Source organism: Erythrolamprus reginae, chromosome 2 (genome assembly GCF_031021105.1).
Source record: "Erythrolamprus reginae isolate rEryReg1 chromosome 2, rEryReg1.hap1, whole genome shotgun sequence".
NCBI lineage: Eukaryota > Metazoa > Chordata > Lepidosauria > Squamata > Dipsadidae > Erythrolamprus > Erythrolamprus reginae.
Window position 1 is genome coordinate 227,572,792 of NC_091951.1, and position 17,303 is coordinate 227,590,094.

General features: G+C 39.5%; 1 long non-coding RNA gene across 1 annotated transcript; it reads left to right on the top strand.

Moving 5' to 3' along the window:
- Window positions 1–14,336: 14,336 nt before the first annotated feature.
- Window positions 14,337–16,544, top strand: LOC139162128 (uncharacterized). The gene is made up of 3 exons (XR_011558257.1): window positions 14,337–14,465; window positions 14,716–14,922; window positions 16,095–16,544. It is a non-coding gene; the product is annotated as an uncharacterized lncRNA (long non-coding RNA).
- Window positions 16,545–17,303: the final 759 nt, after the last annotated feature.

Genomic DNA, 17,303 nt, shown 5'->3' on the forward strand with positions numbered 1-17,303 from the left:
CCGGAAGTAGGCTTTTCACCCTCGGTTGACCCTAACAAAGTAGCATCAGTGTCATGCTCAGCATGTATAGTTTCTCCTATGAAACCAGCCTTGCCTGTGAAAGTACACAACTATATATTTGAAAAGCTTACACCGTCCAATTAAATGTTCTGTATTGGAAAAAGGCATAAAAGTGCATCTGCCCTGCCCTTTCTTTTGTGTACAAGATGCTTTCAAAGTATAAGAACAGTTCCAGAGTTCACTTCCTTATTGACTTATCGTTGTTAGCATGGGACCATCGGTTGCTTGGTATGGAAATAGGTGACAATTATTAGAGAATCTTTTCATGATCAGTATTTATATACTTTATTTTATTTTATTTTTATTATTTATTTATTTTGTCGAACAAGTATAGGATTGTAGTTTGTATAAGCATAACATAAGTAGTAAATAATGATAAAAGAAGACAATAGGACAGGGACGGTAGGCACAATGGTGCGCTTATGCACGCAGTGTGATGGAAGTGATCCTGTTCTACTCAAACATGTTTTGTTAGTGCACTTCTATTAGAGTACTGGTCTTTTGCAGTCATGTGAGGTGGCTTGGGAGCTGCACTGTGTTGGTATTACAACTTTAGTACATTTCCCATGCTAATGTCCATCTATTGATTGTCTTGCTAAGTAGTCCTCCCTCTGGAGCATGAATGAATAGGTTAGAATTGTTACTGTTTTAACGCTGAGATAAAGCCCAACCATGTAAAATAATTCAAACATTTAAGATTGTTTTACTATCAAGGAAGTGCTGTTTTAATACTTCATCATTGTCCACACCCATCTTGCTCCCTTGTGCTGCACCAGGATACAAATGCAAATGTTGGTTAAAGCAAAGCACAGTAAACAGAAAGAAAGGATTAGTCTTAATCCTTAGCTCCCGGTGACCAATTAGAGCCCACAGGGTTGGCTTTCTTTGGGTCCTGTCGATTAAGCAATGTTGGCTGGTAGGGCCGTGGGGGAGGGCCTTCTGTGTGGTGGCACCGGCTCTCTGGAACCATCTACCCCCCCAAGATCCATACTGCTCCCACCCTACTGGCTTTCCGAATAGCCTTGAAAACCTGGCTTTGCTGGCAGGCCTGGGGGCCATGAGCAATTGATGACTCTTTGGTTCTGGCCATAGTAAGATTGTATGACATGGTATGATTCTAATAATGGGATTTTAAACTTTTTAAATATTATTTTTATTGTTGTAAGCCACCCAGAGTCCTTCGGGAGTGGACAGCATAAAAAATAAGCAAGCAAGCAAGCAAGCAAGCAAGCAAGCAAGCAAGCAAGCAAGCAAGCAAGCAAGCAAGCAAGCAAGCAAGCAAGCAAGCAAGCAAGCAAGCAAGCAAGCAAGCAAGGCAAGCAAGGCAAGCAAGCAAGCAAGCAAGCAAGCAAGCAAGCAAGCAAGCAAGCAAGCAAGCAAGCAAGCAAGCAAGCAAGCAAGCAAGCAAGCAAGCAAGCAAGCAAGCAAGCAAGCAAGCAAGCAAGCAAGCAAGCAAGCAAGCAAGCAAGCAAGCAAGCAAGCAAGCAAGCAAGCCCTTAGTCCTAGCCATCCACACCCCTAGCAGAAATGCTGGTTCAGTGTAGTATATTTAGCCTTGCGAGGACTATTCTTAGATATTTTATTCAGTTAGTTAGTTAGTTTGTCAAACATATACGAGATAACAGATATAAGTATAGACATGGACATGAACACAGAAAATGAGTATCCTGTTTCCCCGAAAATAAGACAGCGTCTTATATTAATTTTTGCTCCCAAAGATGTACTACCTCTTATTTTCAGGAGATGTCTTATTTTTTTTTCAGTGAAGAAGAATTCACATTTATTGCTGAACAACAAAAAAAGAACATTTATTATATACTGTACAGTAGTTGTCATCACAAACCAGCATAACCAGACAAACAATCCTATCAAGAATTTCTTACTAGTACCGTACCATTATTTCCATGTACAACAATTATACTTTCTTCAAATATATGTTATATATGTTCTGTTCAGGAATGCTGCGAAACAGAACGTCTGCTACATCTTACTTTCGGGGGATGCCTTATATTAGGCAATTCTATGAAACCTCTCCTATGTCTTACTTTCAGGGGTGACTTATTTTTGGGGAAACAGGGTACAAATAAATGGGGACAATAGGACAGGGATGGTAGGCATGCTGGTGCACTTATGCACGCCCCTTTACAGACCTCTTAGAATGGGGTGAGGTCCACGGTAGATAGTTTAAGGTTAAATCTATGGGGATTTGAGGATATAACAAGAGAGTCAGGTAGTGCATTCCAGGCATACCAAGACTGTCGCGTGCTATCTCTGGTTTAAAAAGGGTTTAAACCAGTAAGTCACATTAAAAGGAAAAAAAAACAGTTGACTGTAGACCTTAGTATGAGCTACTTCGCCATCTTAGCTACTTAACATGGGTTCACTCTCCCAAAAGGAAGGGGAACTCTCCTTGAATATCTGGCCCACAACCCCAGGATTTTGGGGCATGTATTTTCTCAATCCCATTTTCTATTAGAGGAGTTGATTTAATTAGAGGTGTTTAAATTGGGATTTTTTGTACATGAAACATAGGTTCATTTTTGCCAAGCCATAGGTATTTCCCCCCTTCTCTCAACCCTTTTCCCTGTCTCTCCTGCCAGAGGATAACCTGATGCTTTTAACAGTGGGCAGTTTCTACTATCAAGGCAAAATGATTCTGCTTTACTAACATTTGATTCATAATTCTTATGAATGAATGACAGAGACTTATGCCTGTGGTATACGAGAGGCATATTTCAGCTGAGCTGCTATCAGATCCAAAATCCATTGACTTTGGACTCCTGCCTGTTATGTAATTCTTTAAAAAAATCTATTAACAACACACAAGGATTATTTTTGTTTACAAGCATCTGATCTCTCCGGGACCGCCTTCTGCCGCACGAATGCCAGCGACCGATTAGGTCCCACAGAGTTGGCCTTCTCCAGGTCCTGTCGGCTAAACAATGTCGCTTGGCGGGTCCCAGGGGAAGAGCCTTCTCTGTGGTGGCCCCGACTCTCTGGAACCAGCTCCCCCCGGAGATAAGAACTGCCCCCACCCTCCTTGCCTTTCGTAAACTTCTTAAAACCCACCTTTGCTGCCAGGCATGGGGGAATTGAGATATCTCCCCCGGGCCTATACAATTTATGTATGGTATGTTTGTGTGTATGTCTGCTTAATAACGGGTTTTTTAAAATGTTTTTAAATTATTAGATTTGTCATGAATTGTTTTATTGCTGTTTTGAGCCGCCCCGAGTCTGCGGAGAGGGGTGGCATACAAATCTAATAGATAGATAGGTAGGTAGGTAGGTAGATAGATAGATAGATAGATAGATAGATAGATAGATAGATAGATAGATAGATAGATAGATAGATAGATTCTACTTTTAATGCTACCCTGGGGTTGGACTAGGAATTACTAAGGGAAGTTGAAAATAATGTGTGTAGTTACAAAAACATGTTTTTCCATAAAGGAAGAAGGCTTTTAAAAAGTAGTGAGTATATGGCTGGGATAATGCCTCAGTATTAAAATAAAAGTGCTATTTAGAATTCAACATTTTCTACTTTTACAATTTATATCCATTTTGAAGGTTACAGCCAGATGGCCACGTGAAAGTCCAACCTGAAAGCCTTTGAGGTAGCAGAGGATTAAACTTATCCATTTGTCTATTCTGTGATAGTAACAAGACCAGGAGTCAGTGTATTTCTTAGCATTTGAGTGTGAGACAAGTTGAGGAAAGGTGGGAGTGTTATGTGGAGGATCTAAGATGGAGAGACAGTGCTTATTTTCCATTATTGTGGTTGCCATCCCAAACATGCATACTTTTGTCTAGAAAGCTTACAACTACAACATCTTAAACATGATCTAAGTATTGCCCACAAGATCATATGCTGCAACGTCCTGCCTGTCAACGACTACTTCAGCTTCAACCACAACAACACAAGAGCACACAACAGATACATGCTTAATATTAACCGCTCCAAATTGGACTGTAAAAAATAAGACTTTAGTAATCGAGTTGTCGAAGCATGGAACTTATTGCCGGATTCCGTAGTATCTTCCCCTAACCCACAACATTTTACCCTCAGACTATCCACAGTTGACCTCTCCAGATTCCTAAGAGGTCAATAAGGGGCATGCATATGTACACTAGCGTGCCTCCCGTCCCCTGTCCTATTGTCTCTCCTATATCTCATATCTACTATTTTCTATTCTATTCTTCTTATACTACTCTCATTATATCCTCCTATTCTCTAATTGATATACAGTGGAACCCCGACATAAGAGCTGCTCTACTTAAGAGCAACTCAAGATAAGAGCTGGGAGGGGAGAGATATTTTTGTTCTACTTACAAGCCCAAATTCGAGATACAAGCGCCAAGGAGCTGTCTCCTGAAGCCAAACGCTAACTTCTGCGTTCGGCTTCAGGAGACAGCTGCGAAGCGGCGCGCGTTTTAAAAGGTTGCAGCCGGCCTGGGGGGCTGGGGGGGGGGTGCTTGCAGCTTTCTTTCTTGCTCTTTTTCTTTCTCTCTTTTACCTTCCCTTCCTCTATTTCTTCTTTTCTTTCTCCTTCCCACCTTCTTCCCTCCCTCCCTCCCTTCACTCATTCCTCTCTTACTCTCCCCTTTCATAAGTTTCCTTGCTTCCTTCCTCTGTTCCTGTCCCTTCCCCCTTTCTTTCTTTCTTTCTTTCTTTCTTTCTTTCTTTCTTTCTTGCTCTTTTTCTTTCTCTCTTTTACCTTCCCTTCCTCTATTTCTTCTTTTCTTTCTCCTTCCCACCTTCTTCCCTCCCTCCCTCCCTTCACTCATTCCTCTCTTACTCTCCCCTTTCATAAGTTTCCTTGCTTCCTTCCTCTGTTCCTGTCCCTTCCCCCTTTCTTTCTTTCTTTCTTGCTTGCTTTCTTTCTTGCTCTTTTTCTTTCTCTCTTTTACCTTCCCTTCCTCTATTTCTTCTTTTATTTCTCCTTCCCACCTTCTTCCCTCCCTCCCTCCCTTCACTCATTCCTCTCTTACTCTCCCCTTTCATAAGTTTCCTTGCTTCCTTCCTCTGTTCCTGTCCCTTCCCTCTTTCCTTCCTTCCCACCCTCCGTCCATTCATTCACCCATTCCTCTCTTGATCGCTTAAAGCCGGTCCCTGGTGCAAAAAGGGTTGGGGACCTCTGTCCTACAGGATTGGGTGGCAGAGAAGTTGAACATATGTAAATTTAAAAGTTTAAGAAAGTTTACAAGTTAAGTGAAAGAAACTTCATTATTCATTTATATGTACATGTACATTTCTTCATTAAAAACATGTCTTTCTGCATAATTTAGACTAACTTTGTGAGTTTTTTGAGGGCTGGAACCAATTAAAATTATTTACATTAATTCCTATGGGGAAAAGTCGTTCGAGATAAGAGCTGCTCGACTTAAGAGCCCAGGTCCGGAACGAATTAAACTCGTATCTCGAGGTACCACTGTATTCTATTCCTAAATTTTCACTTCTATTCTTTCTCCAATATATTTTACTCGAGTATAACCTTTATAACCTTCATTGTGTATTGTTGTGCATTGGACAAAATAAATAAATAAAATAAATAAACAATGCAACTGACTTTATGAAGTCACATGTCTGCAGCACTCTTTTTACTGTCCCTTCTTGGATATGGTTTCTTAATTAAAAGTGGAGGCTTACCTATACCTCCTCCATACTTTGCCTTAACTTGAACCAGTCATTATTTTCAAGTTTTGGGAAGCTGAATTTAAAATCCATTACAAGCCAGAAGTGTCAACCACTCTTGCTCCGAAGAACGGAGTTTATCTCTTTATCCCTGGTTTAATCAGCTACAGGGAAAGAAGGAAGTATGATGGCAATCTACTAATCCTTTACAGTGGCATGTAGAGATAAAGTCAATACACTCTGAGCGGAACAGATTGCCTGCAGAAATTGTGAATGCACTGGAAATTTTAAAGAAGAGATTGGACAACTGTTTGTCTAAAATGGTATAGGGTTTCCTGCTTGATCTGGGGGTTGGACTAGAAGACCTTCAAGATCCCTTTCAACTCTGTGATTCTGTTCTGTTCTATTTCTGTCCTGTCCTGTCCCTATCCCTCTCCCTATTCTACTCTAGCCAATGTTATCGTTCACAGCCACCTTTTTTCTTCTATGATCCTGCACCTGGGAATAAGAATTAGCAGCCAACATTACTTCTGAATCAAGGCTTCCGATCGTGGTGTTAGTGTCTTAGCGACATAGTTCTGCGATGGGAAGGAAAGAAGTAGGGGGAAGATACCAAAAGTGAGGCCCAAACAGACTTTCTGGGCCTTTCAAAAGGGGGAGAAAAAAGGGGGGAAAGTGTCTTATTCCAGATTTACCTCTTTGCATTTACCAATGATGCTTCCCTGGAGCATCCGGAAGACGAAACAGCCTTTTCCCAAGGCTGAAAATTAGCTGCCCATCATGCGCACGCACACTGAAACTAAAACATGTCTCACGTGCCCTCTGATATGGCTGCATGTGCCACTGTGGACCGTGTGCCATAGGTGGCCATCACAGGCATATATAATAGTACCTTAGTACTTGGCTGCTATAAAAATAATTAAATTTGGTACTTGACGCATTTTGATGCAAAACTTTTGTTGTGGTACTACTACTTGTTTGATACTCGGCATGCAAGCTAGAAGCTGTCAATCTTGGCTGCCTTGTGACTCGCTACCCTTTCTGGCCAAAACAAAGGATCGCTTGTTAAGTCACATGGTTTGCTTTCCACTGGTCATTTTAATACTTATCGCACCTCCCAAAACCAATTAACAACAAATACCGAGGTACCACTATACAGTATTTGTTTTGGTGCCTTTGAATCAGTCTTGACTCCTGACAACTGCCTGGACAGGTCCCTGAGGTTATCTTGGCAAAATTTCAGAAGTGGTTTGCCATTGTCTGCGTCCCAGGGCTGAGAGGGAGTGACTGGCCCAAGGTCATCCAGATGGCTTGGTACTTAAAGAAGGACTAGAACTAAACTTCTAGCTTCTAGTCTAAAGCTTTAAACCCTGCATAAAACTGGTTTTCCTTTTCAGCATAAAAAATTAGACTTACTGTACCTTTCTTTTAACCCTGCTGTTCTGTTCGGGTCGTATGCGACCCGAAGCCAAGTTTGAGTCCCTGTAAAAAATTTTCCCTGCATATCTGAAACTTGAAATTTCATGACTTTTCATCATTTCAGGGGTTCTCTCTATGAGAATTTTTTTTGGGGGGTGGGGGGCTTAGTTTTTGCTGGGCAAAAAAAGTTACAAATCTTCTGTTCGGGTCACATACGACCCGGACCGAAAACTCTTCATTTGAAGTGCTTATGTTTGGTCAATTTGAAAACTTTTTTCACTTGGAAAGTAGTCTGAACATTTCTGCACACAATGATATGAAAATTGAAATGAAAAAAGTAAATCTTATTGGTTTATTTTGCGGATATAATGCACGCCCCCCCGTTTTTGTGATTTTTTTTTCAATTTATGGATATTTTTGCTTGCAAAATGCATTCTATTTTACTAAAGTTGGTGTGGGATTGGTAGCTTGAACATTTCTGAATATAAGAAAAATATAAAGGAACTGAAAAAAATGATTCTTATTGGTTTTTTAATATCAGAAATAAGCCCCCCCCCCTCGGCTGCTTGCAACCATTTTCACTTTTTATTTTTTTATCCTCCAAATCCGAAATATTCTTTAAAATCTTAGGCATTCATTTACTCAATTTAACAATGCTGATCATCAAAAAATATTTTTGGGGTGGTGGCTAATTGTTTTCTGGGCAAAAAAAAATCATAACTTCGAGTCTGTTTCTGTTCGTATATGACCGGACCAAAAATAATTTTTTTAGGTACTTGAATTTGATCTTTTTGAAAACTTTTTCAACTGGAAAACTAGTTTGAACATTTATGAACATAATGATATGAAAATTGAACTGGAAAAATTGAGACTTATATTTTTATTTTGATCAAAAAGCCCCTCCCCCCCATCCTTTTTTAATTTCGTGTCAATTTCTATTTTTTTAAGGCTACAAATCCCTAAGGAATTCCCCCCAAAAAGGTTTGATATACTAAATTGAACATTTCTGAATATAAGAAAAATATAAATGAACTGAAAAAAATGGTTCTTATTGGTTTATTTTTGCCACAAAAAGGCCACCCCCCACCCCCGGCCTTGCTATGTGCCATTATTGTCACTGTTTATACATATTTGTCTAGAAATATTTGGAATATCCTTTTGAAAATCAACCACATTGTAGCCAGAGGACTAATTTTATGAAACAAATCCATTTTACTAAAAAAAAGTATGTAAGTTTGAAATTAACAGCATAATTTTTATATAAATTGAAATAATTGAACACGGGGGGAGGCATACATTTATGTGCAAAATAAACCAATATGCATCAATTTTTCCAGTTCAATTTTCATATCATTATGTTCAGAAATGTTCAAGCTACCAATCCCACACAAACTTTAGTAAAATAGAATGTATTTTGCTAGCAAAACTATCCATAAAGTGAAGACTATTTTAAAAAAACGGGGGGGCATGCATTTCATCAACAAAATAAACCAATATGCATCAATTTTTCAAGTTCAATTTTCATATCATTATGTTCAGAAATGTTCAAGCTACCAATCCCATACCAACTTTAGTAAAATAGAATGTATTTTGCAAGCAAAACTATCCATAAATTGAAAAAAATTTCACAAAAATGGGGGGGGCGTGCATTATATCCGCAAAATAAACCAATAAGATTTACTTTTTTCATTTCAATTTTCATATCATTGTGTGCAGAAATGTTCAGACTACTTTCCAAGTGAAAAAAGCTTTCAAAAAGACCAAACATAAGCACTGCAAATGAAGAGTTTTCGGTCCGGGTCAGGGTGACCCGGGAACAGAAGATTTGTTACTTTTCTTAAACAGAACAGCAGGGTTAAATAATCCCAACATTGTTATACAAGCCCCCCTCTGTGTGTGTATGTGTGTGTGTATGTTTGTGTCTATTTGCCCCAATGCATGGCTTCAGAAATTGGAAGACAATTGAACCACATATGCCCTCATCAAAATAAATATAACTCCTACTGAACCATTATGAAATATGGAAATCAACTATATAATACAGTACTATACAATCTGTATAGTCTGGAAGACAGAAGGAAAAGGGGGGACATGTTCGAAACATTTAAATATGTTAAAGGGTCAAATAAGGTCCAGGAGAGAAGTGCTTTTAATAGGAAAGTGAACACAAGAACAAGGGGGCACAATCTGAAGTTAGTTGGGGGAAAGATCAAAAGCAACATGAGAAAATATTATTTCACTGAAAGAGTAGTAGATCCTTGGAACAAACTCCCAGCAGACGTGGTAGATAAATCCACAGTAACTGAATTTAAACATGCCTGGGATAAACATCTAAGATAAAATACAGAAAATAATATAAGGGCAGACTAGATGGACCATGAGGTCTTTTTCTGCCGTCAGTCTTCTATGTTTCTATGTTTACAACATAATGAACTAGAGAGGCAGAAAACTTGGCATTAAGGTGCTGATGTCTGTGGGTGAGTGGTGTGCATTGGCCACTGCTGCAGAATCGGCCAGCCAGCTGTTTAGTTGTTGGATAATTAAGGTTAGACAGCATGTTCCTTTCCAGGTTCCTTTTCTCAGTTGTTTTGAGATTTGGAAAAGCCCCACCTTGCATCATTGCAATTGTACAATGCCTGCTATTCGAAAAATGTAATAGCTGGTAAAATATTAACATGGCATAACTGCACGGTGTTCACAGAAATAGCACAACACTGCCACTTTTCTTTTGGGACTTTTGACTGCCCTTTCCACTTACTTTATCTTTATATACCATCTTTTATATTTTATCAAGGAAGCTGGAGACCTTTGCTCGAGGACGCTGAAGGCAGTGGTGGTGCAAGTTCTCATGTCTCTAAAGATGCAAAGTCGCTTCCTAAAGCAGTGTTTCCCAACCTTGGCAACTTGAAGATATTTGGACTTCAACTCCCAGAATTCCCCAGCCAGCATTTGCTGGCTGGGGAATTCTGGGAGTTGAAGTCCAAATATCTTTTTTTTTAAATTATTTTTTTTATTAATTTTTAACAAGTTTATATACACACAACATAAAACAGTGCATAGTGCAATGTGCCCACCACCCAGGCACACACACATTCCCCACCACCAAATCGGGGGTGTTCCTTGTATAGTCCACTTGACCCAAGAGCAATATATCTATTTACATATTATAGAATGATTCCAATTTATTTCTTGTAGCTTGGTCTCGGATTCTGCTCATCATATATCGTCTTACCTTGTCCCACCGTCCCATCAGTTGTCCCAACTCAGTTTCATTATCCGAATTTATCCTTTTATCCATTATTTCAAATTGAATATGGTCCACCATGTACCTATACCAATTTTGCATTGTCCATTTTGTCGCATCCTTCCAATTCAAAACTATTACTGCCTGAGCGCTTTCTATAGCTGCTTTTTTTATTTCTCTAAATTCTCCCATTGCTTTAGTACTGCCATTTCCTTAGTGATTGTCCATTGTATATTTAGCATTCTATTGATATCCTCTTTCACTTTTTGCCAAAATTCCTGCACTATCAAGCATTTCCAAAACATATGCATAAACACTCCTTTATCTTGACACCCATGCCAACAATTCCCCCTGACATTCTGCTGAAAGTGTGCGAGTTGAACGGGAGTAAAATACCACTTATGTAATATTTATATGAAGTCCAAATATCTTCAAGTTGCCAAGGTTGGGAAACACTGTCCTAAAGCTATCACCATCCAGCAGAAACTGATTGCCTTTTGAACTACAGAGGTTTTGACACTGTATTATTTATCCATCATCCATCACACAATATAGAAACATAGAAACATAGAAACATAGAAGACTATCCTATCCTATCCTGTACCCTTTTCTCCTTCCGCTTTGTCCCACAGAAGCCTCTCCTGTGCTGTCCCATTCTCTGCAGAGTTATTTTCAGGTTGGAAGGAGAAGTAGAACATTTAACTAATTAGCATAGGAGCATGTTAATAATATGTTTTTGCAGTCTGTCTACTTACTTGGAGATGAGTTTGATGATATTTGTGTTCCCTTACTTGTCTTTTCCTAATTGCACGACCTACAGATCTGTACAAAAGATCTGTTTGAAAACTAAAAGAAGTATTTGCTGTGTGAACAAGAAGGAGACAGGAAGGAGCTTGGCCCTGACTTAGCTATTTGCTACTGTGAAAGTAAAAGTGAAACTCCTCTCCTGTGCTTGTATTTTGCATTTGGAACAGATTTATTTTCAGGTGGGGAGGGGGAGTAGAACCTCTTAGCATCAGAGCATGTTAATAATAATATAGGAAATACTAATGCTGCTGTGGACATTTTGGAAAAAATCCTTTCTTATTGAGCACCTAACAGTTCATAGGCTTTATGGTTCTGGAGATTTTGTGATTACAACATGAGTGGTTTTTCGCTTTTATATACTGTATATAAACTAGGCAATTAAACTATGCCAATAACAATAGTATCAGAATAACAAAGGTTTCAAGGTTTCTAGTCTGAACACCGGCACAAGCAAAAGACCCTATACCAGTGATGGCAAACCTATGGCATGGGTGTCACAGGTGGCACGCGGAGCCATATCTGCTGGCACATGAGCCCTTGCCCTAGCTCAGCCCCAACGTACATGTGGGTGCTGGCCAGCTGATTTTTGGCTCACACAGAGGCTCTGGGATGGCATTTTTGGCTTCCAGACAGCCTCCAGGGGGAGGGTGTTTTCATCCTCTTCTGGCTCCAGGGAAGCCTTTGGAGCCTGGTGAGGGTAAAACACGAGCCTACTGGGCCCACCAGAAGTTGGGAAACAGGCTGTTTCTGACCTCTAGAGGGTCTCTGGAGGGCGGGGTAAGCTGTTTTCGGCCTTCCCAGACATTGAATTATGGGTGTGGGCACTCACATGCACCATTGCCCACACGCATGCTCTTTTGGCACCCGAGGGAAAAAAAGGTTCACCATCACTGCCCTATAAAATTTCAAACAAACGACTATCCAATCTCATAAAAACCTCCAGTGATGGAGCACTCACAACTTCTGAAGGCAACCCTTTTGTTCGACTGGTCAATTGTTTTCATTGTCAGGAAATTCCTCCTTAGTTCTAGGTTACTCTATTAGTTTTCATCCATTGCTACTCGTCTGGCCTTCTGATGCTTTGGAAATGTTCTGATGCTTGAGCTATTCCTCTTTGTGGCAGCCCCTCAAGTATCGGAACATTTTCATCATGGTCACCCCTAGTCCTTCTTTTCTCTAGACTAGACCTAACAATTCTTGCAATTGTTCTTCATATGTTTTAGCCACCAGCCCCCGAATCATATTTGTTTCTCTTTTCTGTACTCTTTCCAGAGTCTCAACATCATTTTTATAATTTGATGACTCAAACTGGATCCAGTGTTCTAAGAGTGGCCTTACTAAGTGTTCTGTCTGGGTTCCCCCAGACCTCAACACCAACTGGAAAAAACAGCCAGACACTCTGGTAAAAGCCAAAAGTATTTTATAACTGGAAAAAATAAGCACAGAGGAAAACCTGTTCTTCCCAACAGACAGGATATAATACGGTACAGCAGGGTCCTGATGTCCAGACAATACAGCAAGCTTCTTGCTGGCACACACCCCCAAGGTTTCAATAGTCAAAGGCACAAACCAGGATTCCAAGACGCCAAAGTTCACAGTCAGGTCCCACGACTCTCAAAGATAAAACTCCACAAGCCAGGAAGGGTGGGTCTGCCTTTTAGCCTTTCCCAAGAGCACCACACCCAAACCCAGCTGTTGCCACTTTAATGCTGAAAGTATTTAGCCAATTGATTCCGTCTCTGAGTAGCTCTTCGTTGTCGCAGATCAATTATGGCTTGTGCACTTTCCTCTAAGGAATCCAGGCTGCTTGCTGGGGAGAGCTCCCCCTGGTGGGACTCTGGCTGTCCTCCCTCTTCTTCAGCCTGGGATTCCTCCTCCTCGTCTGTCTGCACCTCCTGTTCCTCAGCCTCTCCCTCTGAGCTGGAAACCGACAGAAGGTCAGCCGTTCCCGGAGGGGCCTCAGACGGAACCACAACACTAAGACTTTATAAAGCAGTAGAAATATGTCACATGGTCTTGATTTTATCCCTCTATTAATGCAACCTATGATTGCATTGGCTTTTTTTGCTGCTGTTGCATATTGCTGGCTCATAAATGGTTGTCCACTAGGACTCCAAGATCCCTCTCAAAATTGCTGCTATTGAGCCAGGTTCCACTAGTTCTATACCTGTACATTTGATTTTCCTTGCCTAAGTGTAAAACCTTAACTTTACACTGAATTTATAGGGCTCAGTGTTTAAGTCTGTCAAGATCCTTCTGGATCTTTAACTTATTCATGTTAGCTTGGTGTCATTTGCAAATGTGATGAATTTATTTATTTATTTATCTATCTATCTTATCTTTTCTTTTCTTATCTTATCTTATCTTATCCTATCCTATCTATCTATCTATCTATCTATCTATCTATCTATCTATCTATCTATCTATCTATCTGACTTCTATGCTGCCCAATCCTGAAGGACTCATGGCGGCTTACAACATAATAACAATACAAAAAGATACAACAATAAAAAAGAAGTCGAATATAAGCTCTAAAAAACTAACCCCAATAAAACCCATTTATATAAAAACCAATCAAATCTTATGCATGCACACCATTCATAAAATAAAATTTGGCCATGAAAGATGGACAAGTTCCCCTTCTATTCCCCCATCTAAATTGTTTGTGAAGATATTGAAGAGTACTGAGCCTAAAACAGAACCTTGGGGTACCCCACTGCTTATTGCCTTTCATGTAGATGTAGTTCCTTTAAGGACTGCACAATATGTGCAGATTGTTAACCAGTTATGGATCCATCTGGTGGTGATGCTGACTATTCCACATTTTTTAGTTTACCAAGAAGTAGATTGTGGTCTAATTGGTCAAATGCCTTTTGCAATCCAAGTATACTATGTCCACAGCATTTTGCTGGTCCACTAATTTTGTCACTTGGTGAAAGAATGAAATAACATTTGTTTGGCATGATCTCTTTTTTTTTGATAAACCCATGTTGCCTTTTGGTTATAACTTTGTTTGCTTCTAGGTGTTTGCAGATCTATTGCTTGATTATTATTTTTTAAGGATCTTCCCAGGTTTATTGTGTGCACATAATTTTTTCTATAAATGATTACACTTTTTGATGTAACTGCCTTTACAATTTATAGCAACTTTCAACAGCGTTGTTTTGTTCTTTGCAGATATTGATGAATGTGAAACAGCATACAGTCCTTGTAATCAATTGTGCAAGAACACATTAGGTTCTTTTACCTGTGAGTGTGTTGAAGGATATGAACTCGTCAATGGAACCCTTTGCAATGTTATAGGTAAGCTTTCAGTCCACAGTACAATTAACATGCAATGAGTCTAAGGGCTGAAAAAATAGATGAGATCTCTTAGTTTCACCTGAGTCAGAATTAACAAGTGATTTGAGACATAATTAAATCCTATATATTGTTAGCTGGTTAAGAATTCTAAGAGGTGCAGTGCCAGCTCAGATCAAGAGTGCTTCAAATTGAGGTGGCTGAATTTGACTATGTATTAGAGCAAAGGTAGTTAAAGTTCTTTTCTGTTCAGATGGTGCCACCAAAATGCTACTAGCTGTCCCTCAAGGTCTTGTCCTCCTGGATTTAAAGATGCATCACCTGGAGAGTCTAATATCTACAAAAACAAAGCCTGTCTCTGTAGCTTATGACCTCTTAAGGAGAAGCTATTATTGGGTTGGTGAAGATAAAAAACTGCATGTTTATGTGTCTGGAAAAAGTGAGATGATTTTTTATCCAGGTAAAATTATTTACTACAGGTAAATCCAGAATCAAAAATTAACCCTTTTGTATGCACTCATATTTTTGCATCCATATTTCAGCTCCAGTTCTAGATCAATCCTAATTTTCTTTGGGATGAACCTAAAATTTGTCAAGATCAGTTTTATAGTCAATTGTGCCTCAGTTTGTCTTTTCATATTGTGTGGTGTGGCACTCCTTTGGAATGGAACACAATTCCTAGAGCCTATCTGAATTGATGGGAGTAAAAATTAAGGATTGTTTTCCTTCTGAGGAGTTTGAGATTTAACATGCAAAATGTGTGTCTCAAAGCTTGACATGACATAAATCCCCTATAATACCCCCAAATCTTTTCCCCAATACTGTCCAAATATCCTCGCCTTTTTAGAATTTGAGAAGACCCATGTGTAATTCAACTCAAGGCACTGATATTTCCAGTTAGCTCTCCAAAGCCCAAATACCATACAGAAAATCTGATGATAAAAATGTAATATTTTCTACATAATAGAAGGTGACCATTGATGAAGACATAATCATTGATTACACTGATGATGGGTGACCATTAAATGAAATATATTCTATTATCATGAAGTTAAATTTACAGGAAGCTGAAATAACCAGAAAAACATTACATAGAGACCCCTTTTGCCTCAGAAAGAAGTGTTGTAAAGAGCCTCTTACAGAAGATTATTTATTATGTAGATGGACTACAGTGGTCCCTCGATTTTCGTGGGTTCGAACTTCACGAAACAGCTATACCACGGTTTTTCAAAAATATTAATTAAAAAATACTTCGCTGTTTTTTTCCCTATACCATGGTTTTCCCACCCGATGACGTCATACGTCATCGCCAAACTTTCGTCCGCCTTTAATAAATATTTTTTAATAAAGTTTAATAAATAAACATGGTGAGTAATAATCTAAGTGGCTGCTAAGGGAATGAGAAATTGCAGTTTATGGGTTTAAAGTGTTAAGGGAAGGCTTGTGATACTGTTCATAGCCAAAAATAGTGTATTTACTTCCTCATCTCTACTTTGCAGAAATTCGACTTTCGCAGGCAGTCTCGGAACGCATCCCCCGCGAAAATTGAGGGAACGCTGTATAACAAAAAGTCACTGAGCCTCTTCCCATATTTTGTCTTCTTGAATGTATTTATTTATTTTTTGCTTATAGATGTCAGTGGCGTCAACAGCATCTCTGTAGACTGGTTCACAGGGCAGTTATACTGGGCCAGCAATTATCCTCATGCCATTTTCACTGGTTTCATTGATGGTAGGGGCTATGTAAAGGTCCTAGAGAAAAATTTGGTGCCGAAGCAGCTGGTTATATTTCCAGAAAAAAAGTACAAGTTTCAGAATAGACGCTACTGTATTTACAGTGTTGTAATAGTGATATAATTTCATGCATACATGATGCCTGCCAGTACTATGTTATTTGAAGCCTGCCCATATAACATCTCCAAGATCTAAATTATTTATTAAAAATGCCCAGAGTTTCAAGAGGTTGCCAAATCCAGTAAGAATTCACTGTTCTTTCCAGAAATTCCATAAGTCTTTAGAGCTGGAATCTCAAATTTTTACATACGGTTAGTGTTCGACTTACAGCAGTTTGTTTAGTAACCATTCAAAGCTACAACAGCACTTTTTAAAAAAGTGACTTATGACTGTTTTTCACCCTTACGAGCACTGTGGCATCCCCATGGTCGTGTGATCAAAATTTGGACACCGGGCAACTTCCATATTTTTTGGAGTATAAGATGCACTGGAATGTAAGATGCACCTTAGTTTTGGGGGAGGAAAACAAGGAAAAAACAGCAATTTGCCTCCCAGCAAACAGCAAAACGGCAAATTGCACAAAAGATATACAGTGGTACCTCTACTTAAGAACTTAATTCGTTCCGTGATCAGATTCTTAAGTATAAACGTTTGTAAGTAGAAGCAATTTTTCCCATAGGAATCAATGTAAAGGCAAATAATGCATGAAAACTCATTAGGAAGGAAATAAAAGCTTGGAATTTGGGTGGGAGGAAGAAGAGGAGGAGGACAGTTGCTGCCCAGAGCGAAGGGAGCGTTTCTTTTCTCTGGGCGCTGGCAGAGGTTTATTCCCTCTGCAAGCGCCCAGAGAAAGGAAAATGCTTCGTTCACTCTGGACTGCCAAAACCTCCTTAAGCGCCACCCAAAGGCTCCTCTGGCAGCCTAGAAAAGCCCGAGATGGCCGGGATTAAAGGGGGAATGGCAGGAAACTAGCCGGGCCTTCGTGCCACTCTCAAATTTCCTTGGAAATTTTTCCAGGCTCGGGTTCTTAAGTAGAAAATGGTTCTAAGTAGAGGCAAAAAACATCTTGAACACCCGGTTCTGATCTAGAAAAGTTCTTAAGTAGAGG